This window comes from Acomys minous (assembly GCF_964271855.1).
Source record: "Acomys minous genome assembly, contig: scaffold_45, whole genome shotgun sequence".
In the NCBI taxonomy this organism is placed as follows: Eukaryota; Metazoa; Chordata; class Mammalia; order Rodentia; family Muridae; genus Acomys; species Acomys minous.
In genome coordinates this window covers 750,946-761,203 of record NW_028182163.1, presented here as the reverse complement: position 1 = coordinate 761,203, position 10,258 = coordinate 750,946, and the positions used below count along the sequence as shown (strand labels likewise).

Below are 10,258 nucleotides of genomic sequence, written 5' to 3'. Positions count from 1 at the left end.
TGTATGTGTTTGCAACAATACCGGGATCTGCCCATCTGTTCATGGACATCTAGACTGATTCCATTGCAATTGTGCCAAGCCATGTGGATGTGTCTGAAAGCAACCCAAATGTCCATCACTTGAGAAATGGGTAAGCAAAATGAATATATATACAATGAAATTCGGGCTGTACAAATGAAGTGTTGATACATACTGAACCTTTAAAATACATTAAGTGTAAGAAACCAGACACTATGTCCACAAATATGTCAGAAATGAAAATCCACAAAGGCAAATTAATAATAGCCACTGGAGATTAAGGAAAAATAAAAAATGCTTATGAATAGGTTTGGGGGTAGGGAGGTGATGAAAACATTCTAAACTTAGTAGTCAACTGAACATGCTAAAACCAAAAAACTGAATTGAACACTTGAACAGACAGATAACAACTACTTGAATTTTATCTCAAAACTTATTTTTAAAAAGGATACCCTAGGACAAGGAAGATGACTCAGAAGGTAAAGGCACTTGTCCCCGAGCCTGACAACCTCAATTCAATCAGAATAGACATTCCGTAAGTTCTGTGACTTCCAAACACTCACCTTGGCATGGACATCCCTACACACACACACACACACACACACACACACACACACACACACACACACACACACACCAGTAATGAAGAAGGTCAAGTCAAGCCAAGAACACCCCCTCTGCAGCTCTATGCACTTTCTAGGCATCAAGGAACAGGCAGGCCTCCTATGCCCCCTGACAGTTTTTAATTTGATGTGACTATTTTAGTTCTTCACAGTAGGACCATCACCAGCAGAATTCTCTGCAGAGGCAAGAGTCACCCTGTATGTGAAGCCTTTGCTCAGGAGTTTCATTTAACCATGAATCTTTTGTTTACCCAGTTGCTACCTAGGGCTCTCAAGAGTTCTCTAATCAAAGTTAATGTCCCTCAAGCCTTGGCAAACATGCACTGTGGGGGTTTGAATGATAATGGCCCCCAAAGGATCATATGTTTGCATACTTAGTTGCCAGTTCGTAAAGTGTTTGGGAAGGATTAAGGGGTGTGGACCTGTTTGAGGAAACATGTCACTGAAGTGGGCTTTGAGGTTTGAACATTAGGCTCAGTCTCTGTCTTTGTCTCTCTGTCTTTATCTGGATGTAAAGTCCTCGGCTACTGCTCCAGCACCATGCCTACCTACATACTGCCAGGATGGTCAGAGTAACCCTCTCACACTGCTAAGCAAGTTAAAAACTCTCAGCAAATCCTCAATTAAATGCTTTCTTTTGTAAGAATTGCCTTGGTCATAGTGTCTCTTCACAGCAATAGAACAGTAACTAAGGTAAGTGCCAGTAGTCCATCTCTTATTTTTTCTTAATTTCAAATAAGAAGGTTTTCTGTAAAAACACATACACTATACACATTAAACCCAAGTGGCTCTGCTTTGAAGGCTTAGCAACGATTTGTTGAATGAATTTCATGTTATCAGGGCCTGTGGAATCTCTTGCCTGGATTAGGATTGACAGGGGTGAGGATGTGTGTCCTCTCCCTTTGGCTTCTGAAGGAGTTATTGTACACACAAACAGAGATGTGTGCCAGCCTGTGGTGGCTTGAGCACCAAGAGAGAGATGCAGTCTCAAGCCTAGGCCTTTGGGCATAAAGAGCCAGTAGATGCTGTTGTGGGGACACAAGGTCTCAACACCTGAAAGTGTGGAGAAATCTGGTCCTTTGGGGCTTGTGGAATTCACCTTCCATAACTCTCCTTCACCATCTACAACTCTCCTCCGCTGTCTGCCTTGTTTCATCTTCCTAAGAGACGTTGACAATATGGCAGGTCTGAGGGTCAAACAAACATGAGGAACGATTAGCCCAAATCAAAGCCAAATGAGCAGAGAACTCATGAGAACTGGCTGCCTGGTTTCCTCTTTGGTTTGAACTCACTTTCATCTAGATCTTGAAGAAAACAAAGTATTGATTTCTATTAAGAAAAGAAAATAGTCCTGCGAGTTCCTTCCTGCTGTGAACATCGGGTCTCTGCCCTCTGGCTTCAGACCACCTCCCTCGTGCCAGGGCCCCAAAATGGCAAACCGCGAACGAGCCTCCGCCCAAGAAACTCAAACGCTCTCCTGCCCCGAAGCTGGAGAACGCATCGGCCTCTCCTGTCCTGTCGGAAGGAGAAAAAAAAAAAACAGCAAGAAGCAATTGAACATATTGATGAAGTACAAAATGAAATAGACAGACTTAATGAACAAGCCAGTGAGGAAATTTTGAATGTAGAACAAAAATATAACAAACTCCACCAACCGTTTTTTCAAAAGAGGACAGAATTGATCGCCAAAGTCCCAAATTTTGGGGTAACAACATTTGTCAACCATCCACAAATGTCCGCACTGCTTGGGGAGGAGGATGAAGAGGCTCTGCATTATTTGACCAGAGTGGAAGTGACAGAATTTGAAGACATTAAATCAGGTTACAGAATAGATTTTTATTTTGATGAAAATCCTTACTTTGAAAATAAAGTTCTCTCCAAAGAATTTCATCTGAATGAGAGTGGTGACCCATCTTCAAAGTCCACTGAAATCAAATGGAAATCTGGAAAGGATTTGACAAAGTGCTCAAGTCAAACGCAGAATAAGGCCAGCAGGAAGCAGCAGCACGAAGAGCCAGAGAGCTTCTTCACTTGGTTCACCGACCACTCTGACGCGGGTGCCGAAGAGTTAGGAGAGGTCATCAAAGACGACATTTGGCCAAATCCCTTGCAGTACTATTTGGTTCCTGATATGGATGAGGATGAAGAAGGAAAGGCAGAAGATGATGATGATGACGAAGAGGAAGAAGGGTTGGAAGATATTGATGAAGAAGGGGATGAGGATGAAGGTGAAGAAGATGAAGATAATGATGAAGGGGAGGAAGGAGAGGAGGACAAAGGGGAGGAAGGAGAGGAGGATGAAGGCGAGGATGACTAGCACAGAAGACCGATGGATTCCAACCTTCTTTTTTATTTTCTTTTTATTTTTTTAATTTTCTCCAGTCCCTGGGAGCAAGTTGCAGTCATTTCCCTCCCCCTCTTGTGCTCAGTTGCCCTGTTTCGAGGTCTCTCTTAACACCATGGTTCTCAACTTATTTGGGGAAAATACCTTGAGCAAAATATAACAGGAAAAGGATCTCCATTTTTCTGTCCTAAATTCATTTTATCCTTTCGTGTCTCAAAAACTGTGGATTCAATATCAATACCGTGCTTGGTGGGGAAAAAAGAGAAGCCCTTCAGTTCTCTTGGCTCTGCTGGAGGGTGTTAGGCCCCTGTGTAGTACTGAATAGAATTCTAGCTTTTTTTCCTTTCTCTGTATATTGGGCTCAGAGATTACACTGTGTCTCTATGTGAATACAGACAGTTAGCATTTACCAACATGTATCTGTCTATTTTCTCTTGTTTAATAAAAAGAAAAAGAAAAAAGGAGGTAAATAGAAGGTCAGCAAAGGGTGGGTTTGAGGTGTCTGAGGGGGGATTAAGTGGGCATTTTGAAAACATGGCTTCTCCTTTGGCATGTTTAATTGTGATGTTGAACAGACATCCTTGCAGTTTAAGGTGACATTTTTAAATAAAATTCTCTCCAAATGAAAAAAAAAAGAAAAAAGAAAATAGAACCGGGCTCAGTGGTGCACGTCTGTAATCCCAGCACTTAGGGAGGCAGAGGCAGGTGGATCTCTCTAAGTTCTGGGCCATCCTAGTCTACAAAGCAAGTCCAGGGCAGCCAAGGCTATACAAAGAAACCCTGTCTCGAAAAACAAAACAAAACAAAACCAAAAAAAAAAAAAAAAAAAAAGGAGGGAGAAGAAAGAAAGAAAACAGAAATGTGTCTACACCCTTACCTCATTGGGACCCTGCAACCTGCTGCCATGCATTATTGCTGAAAGGGGCCTTTGGAAAGTGCTTCGTCTTCTCTAGGTTACGCCATTTAAGAAGCAGCCTCTCTACACACCTCCCCAGAATGCCTTTTCTCATATGTCATGCCACTGTGCTTCACAGGTACCCTCTCCATCCCACGGCAGGAGGCAAAACTGTCTTCTTAAAATAGTTGGCATCCTCAGGAAGACACGCATATCATGCATGCCAGGCTTCCTCTGTTGCTGCCCTTCTAGTCTCAGAATTACTTCTTTGCTCTGCCATCCTCGTGCCTGGCAACTGTTGTCCCCATGTCGCTGCTCATTTCAAAAGCCATAGCTCAGGCAAGTGCAAGGGACATGCACAGGGCCTAAAACAGCAGCAGCTGTAGCTGCTTCAGGGCTTCTGCGGGTAATCAAGAAACTAAGTGCAAATTCAGGATTTGGCAATTCTAGGGATACTAGACAGAGGGCAGAGAGAACTGGAGCTTCAGGGAGAATCTTCGGGAGCTATCCATGGGATATGCAAACCCAGTGACTTTGTCCCATGAAGCATGGCAGGTCATCCTGCTTTCCACTTTAGGCAGGCTCTGAGCAGGGGGAGTGCTTGTTCTCATAACATCTGGCTTTCCTCGATAAATGTATTGTATACCATATACCGCAATTTACCCTGGGATTTGGTTGGATTCATCACAGGTTAAATAACATCATTCACTGGACTCGGGAAAAGATCGGCACGTCCAGGGAATTGTGGGAATTTATGCTGGATCTGGGGGGGGGGTTGTCACATTTCTTCCAAAGTGTTCTGCCCTAGGTCTAGAGGACAGTGGTACTCAAAATCTCCAGGGGAACCAGGCCTCTTTGTCATCTTGGAAAGCTAAAACAGTACCTAGGGACGACCAAAGATGGGAAGAGAGGGGACGTTATGGCTTGTTCTCCTCCATCACTGTACACCACTGTGTTGCTTCATGGTTGTTGTTGTTGGCTCAGTCACTACAGCACAGACTCAGGCCAGACTGCCTAGGTTCAAGTCTCAGCTCACTGACTTATAATCCCATGGGCCTCAGTTAGTGTGCTGCTTTTTTGGTTTGTTTGTTTATTTGTTTGTTTTGAGACAGGATTTCTATGTGTAGCCTTGCCTGTCCTGGACTCTTTGTAGACCAGGCTGGCCTCAAACTCACAGAGATCCACCTGCCTCTGCTTCCCGAGTGCTGGGATTACAGGTGTGTGCCATCGCGCCTGACTTGATCTTTAATATTTTTAAACTTCTCCGTGTAAGAGTTATGGCTCTGTCACTTGGAAACTTAAAAAGCTCAATTTCTGAACTAGTCTAAGGGAACATAAAGGGTTTTGTGGCTTTTATACCTGTAATTGTGTGCACTTAGCTCCAAGTATGGTTGGATCCCAGCTCTGTCTCCCTCCATTTCTTCTCTGGACTCACATAATTGCTTCTTCCATGTTCTACCTAAGGGAAAGATGGCCACCACCAGCCTCATGTTTCTACTCTTCTGGCTTGCCTTTCTATCTAGAAATGGTCTCCTCTGGTCATGGCTATGGCAGTCAGTATGAATATAAGAATCTTGTTTAGCCAGGATCAAGCGTCTTAACCCTGAAATCTAGGGGTGAGAGTGGGAGAGTTGGGAGAGGAGATGGAGATTGACATCGGTGCTTCCTGCCAAGCTCCCCACACCTGGAGAATCAGATCTCTGTTGAGAAGACTGAGCCTAATAAGAAGTGGCCTGGAGGCTGAGTCACTGCAGTCTGGATGAGCACTTGAAGCTGACTGGGAATGGGCCAGGTCAGTTAGCAGGGCCCTGTGGTACGCGTTGCAGAAGACAAGGCTCTATTATAAAGATCGAAACATCAAATTGCTTGTCTCTTGTTTCTTTATTGGCCCAGAAGGCTTTATTATCTTTCAGATGTGTCTAGGTCTCCTAGGGAACCATTCCACTATGACACCAGGCTCTATGCCCAGAAATCCCACTTGGCAAATTTAAAATCTGAGTTCTGGAGTTTCTATCAAGATGGCAGGTGAAAAGTTATGCTTATAGACCAGGGTCCACAAGTGAAGACCACCAACTAAGCTGACATCTGGGTGCACATCTTACTCATACCTATGGGGTATCCATCCTACCAAGTATCCAGGGTGCCTTCAGATAATAGATCCCCGCCTGCAGTTAATTCTGCTTGTTTATTTTAATGTTCTTTAAAGATTTATTTATTTATTTATTTACTATGTACATAGTGTTCTGTGTGCATGTATGCCTGCACACCAGAAGAGGCATCAGCGCACATTATAGATGGTTGTGGGTCACCATGTGGGTGCTGAGAATTGAACTCAGGACCTCTGGAAGAGCAGCCAGTGCTCTTGACTGCTGAGCCATCTCTCCAACCTCCTGTTTAAATGTTTTTAATCAAAATAGAAATGCATTGCTTCCTCCTCCAGCCCTTTCCCCTCCATCCCTTCCCAGTCCCCGTCCTTTGAACTCCTCCCATGCCCTTACTCTCAAGTTGATAAAAAGATTTGTTTTGTATGTGTGCATGTCTATGTGTGCCTATTCCACCTGTGCACAAGTACTGCAAAGGCCAGAAGAGGGCATCAGTGGCCCTAGACCTGGAATTGGAGAGAGTTGTGAACTGCCTGATACTGGATTAAAGCCAGAGAAGGCTTTTTGGTGACAGGTTTCCAGCAGACAGACAAATGTAGTTGCCAGAGGCCACCTCTGCAGGTTCTCTACACACTCCCACATCACTCAGTGGCAGGGATGTGGGGTATCCACCAGAGAAGACAAGTCAGACATGTGTTTAAGCCAATACAAAATCTGTATTAGGCAGTCTGTGACTACACTGGGTGTTCTGACCGAAGTGTAGCCCCAAGCATTTCTCAGAGTGGCCTTTTAAGCACAAAATCCATGCCCTGGGTTGGCAATCTTCAGTTAGCAAGAACAGTTAGCCAGAAGCAGAACTACAGAAAACCAAAAATCAAGGTTAGTACATTTTGAGACTCCTGGAACTATGAACTTTGATAGATTAGGTCCCTGTTTTCATCTTGGCAGGTGCTGCTGTCTACTTTCTGAACTTTATGGCCTGCATGGTACTTCTGTCATGGAGCAACTCATGCTAAGGTCTGGGGACCTGTTATAATAGTGAGCTGTCCTATAACCTTAAATGACCTTGGCAATAACAATAATGAAAATGGAGCATTGTCCTTCACCTTTTGCTAATTTCCATGGCCCAGTGCAGGATCAGCCTGTTAGACCATCCTTCTTCCTACCTTTTTGCTCATGTACAGACACTTCTTCAAACTTAAACTTTGCCACTCACACACTCACCCCACCCCCACAGAACTCCAAAAACATTTTCTGGTAATGGCCACTCTTCAGGCAAGTTTGTGGGAGTATGCTGATGAGGTAGCATTACCCAGACATGGCACAACTCCATCCATGTCTCAGAGGTAACTATCTCCTGGGCCTCTCTGCTTCCTGCCAGTTCTTCACCAGTGGCGTCTTTCTTTTCTCTGCGCAGAGTAATTGGCACACCTTATTCCTCTGATTGGCATCCTCGCACCTAAATCACTCCCATACTTTCATCTTCCTTCAGCTTCAAAGGACTCTTCTTTGGGATTCTTCCTGCTTAGGGATCAGGAGAGAGGGGCTTTTGACAGCTACCCTTTCTGTGTTAATGTCCTTTCATTGTAACAATATATATGAAATAAGTAATTTGAAAGAGAAGAGGTTAATTGTGGCTTATGTTTTCACGGGCTTCTGTTCATAGTCTTTTGGCCCTGTGACCTATCTCTAAACAGAACACTGTGATGGTTCCTCACCAAGGAAACTGGCCTCTGGGCATGCCTGTGGGGGGTTTTCCTGAATGTGTTAAGGTGAGATGATATGCCAAATGTGGGTGGCACCATCTGCTGACCAGGGTCCTGGACTATATGAACTGGAAAACAGGGCTGAGCACTTCCATGAGCTGACTGGATGCGATGTGACTGGCTGCTTCAAGTTCCTGTTGCCTTGACTTCCACACCACAAGGGACTGTACCTTAGAACTGTGAAGCAGAATAAACCCTTTCTCCCTTATGTTGTTTTTGTCATCATATTCTGTTTAAGAACTGGGAAACCAAAGCAAATGCTATAGGGGGCGGAAAGCATATAGTGGCTCAGGGTGGGTCACACTATTGAACCAGCAAGGAGAGAGAAAGGACTCCAGACTCCTTCAAGGACTTACCCCCAAGATCTAACTTTCTCACTACATCTGTGCTGGCTAGATTTATATCAAGTTGACATATGCTGCAGTTATTTTGATTGAAAAAATGCCTCCATAGGGTCAGGCTGTGGGCAAACCCATAGAGTATTTCTTAATTGGTAATTGATGATGGAGGAGGGCCCAGCCCTTTATGGATGGTGCCACTCTGGCCTGATGATCTGGGATTCTATAAGAACTCAGGCTGAGAAAGCAAGGAGGAACAAGCCAGTAAGCACTGCCCTTCCCTCCATGGCCTCCAGGTATGTCTTCCTGTCCTGACTTCCTTTGATGATTAACAGTGATAATAGAAGTATAAGCCTAATAAACACTTTCCTTCTTTGGTCGTGGAGTTTCATCATAGCAATAGTAACCCTGACTAGGACAACATCCCTTCTCCTAACACTGCTTCCACCTTCCAATGGCCCTATAGGCTGGCAGTCAAGACTTAAGCCTATGAGTTATAGGGGATAGTAAAGTTTCATCCCACCGTACCTCCTTCACCCCTACGCACCCCTGAGGACACTCAGATATTCTCTTTAGACACAACTGCCTCCAGGCTGAGTTCACACATTGGATGTGTTCTTCTTCCCAAAGTAAAGCTAACCCAGACCCTGAAAGGAGGTTGGAAGTTGTGTCTTCTGGGAGGTCTATGAGGTAGTGTGCCTCTGGAGCCTTCCCTGGGAGGCAATGAATATGTTAATGGAATACTTAGATCCTTTGACGGATCTATGTAGTGTGGGTACTTAACTATGCAGTCTGGATGCTCAAAGCCTTGGGGACAGGAGAGGATGGGAATGTAGGAAAATGCACCTGGAAGTGCAATAGGCATTCTTAGGGCCTTTTAAGACAAGAGACAAAGGCAGACTTGAAGAGGAACCTGAAAGGAATAGACAGCTATGTCTCCCTGGTCACTCTCAATTGTGAACCCCTTTGTGGACAGACCCACCCTCTACCATCCCCACTAGCATTCTTGAGGACAGTTATACCTACCATTAGAGGCAAATTAAGCTGGCATACCACCATGAAGAGTCTTCTGCCACAGTATGGAGTTCCATGACCCAACACGGAATGAATAATCAAAGTCAAATGAGGGTGGGGGGATACAAGTGATGAGCAGGGGTCTTTATTAGAGAGTGCCCACAGAGTTCAAATTGTCAGAGACTGCAGATGCTGCCTCTTGGTGATGCCTCACTGTCCTCCCTTGCATTAGCCCCATTCTAGGTGCAACGGCTTCTAAACATGTGGCTAGCATTACCGTCTCGCCAGCAAGAACGACGCTGCACACACAAACAGGATCCTTCTGCAGTAAAGCTTTAATGCATCTTGAGAGGGAGAGCATAAGCTTACACAAGTAAAATGGAGACCCCAAACAGCAGAAACCCATCCCTTATATAGGAAACTGTCCTCCGCTTAGGATGTGTCAGTCCCTGATTGGCCTGCTCATCGGGCGAGATGACGCCACGGGAGAGGCAGAGCACAACAAGTGGAAAATCCCTTCGCACATGCGCAGATTAGTTGTTTGTCAGCATGGGACACAGGATGTCAGCGCCATCTTGTAATGGCGAATGTGAGCGCGGCTTCCCACATCTCCCCCTTTTCTTATTATTAAGAAGCAGTAAGACACCCAACAAGGAGAGTGAAGACAGAGGTCAAATCCCCAAACAAAATATCAGGCCTGCATACACAACTCTCCCCTAAGCTCTTCACCCGGAGAGGTCATAGCCTGGCCCTGTGCCGTTTTTTCCGGGGGAAGGACACTGGGGCACGCAACCTTCATGCAAGATGACATGCCTCCCTAGAATTAGCTCATATATGCCGCAGAGCCATTCTACTGCAATGCTTCGCTATGCAACTCTCCAGGGCTGCTGAAGCTTACTCACTCTACCTCGTGCAATGAGATGAGACTCTGAGGGTGCAAGAGCTGAGCAGCCAGCGACTTATTGCTTAAGCATGGTTAGCCATATATCAGGGGAGGTCCCAGACTCTAAAGCAGCAAGTGCTTGGGTGGTAACCACCTTGTCTCTTTTTGTTTGAGCCCTGAGTTTACAGACCAACCATAGGGTCAATACTAATCCACAGCAGATTGCAGCTCCAAACAATCCAACCCCAACCCATTCTTTAAAGAAGGAGAAGGCT

At 45.0% G+C, this 10,258-nt stretch overlaps 1 pseudogene across 1 annotated transcript; it reads left to right on the top strand.

The window, feature by feature from the left end:
- Positions 1–485: 485 nt before the first annotated feature.
- Positions 486–3,400, top strand: LOC311591777 (protein SET-like; annotated as a pseudogene). Its single transcript has 2 exons — positions 486–553; positions 2,063–3,400. The product of its transcript is annotated as a protein SET-like (transcript).
- The last annotated feature ends 6,858 nt before the right edge of the window (positions 3,401–10,258 follow it).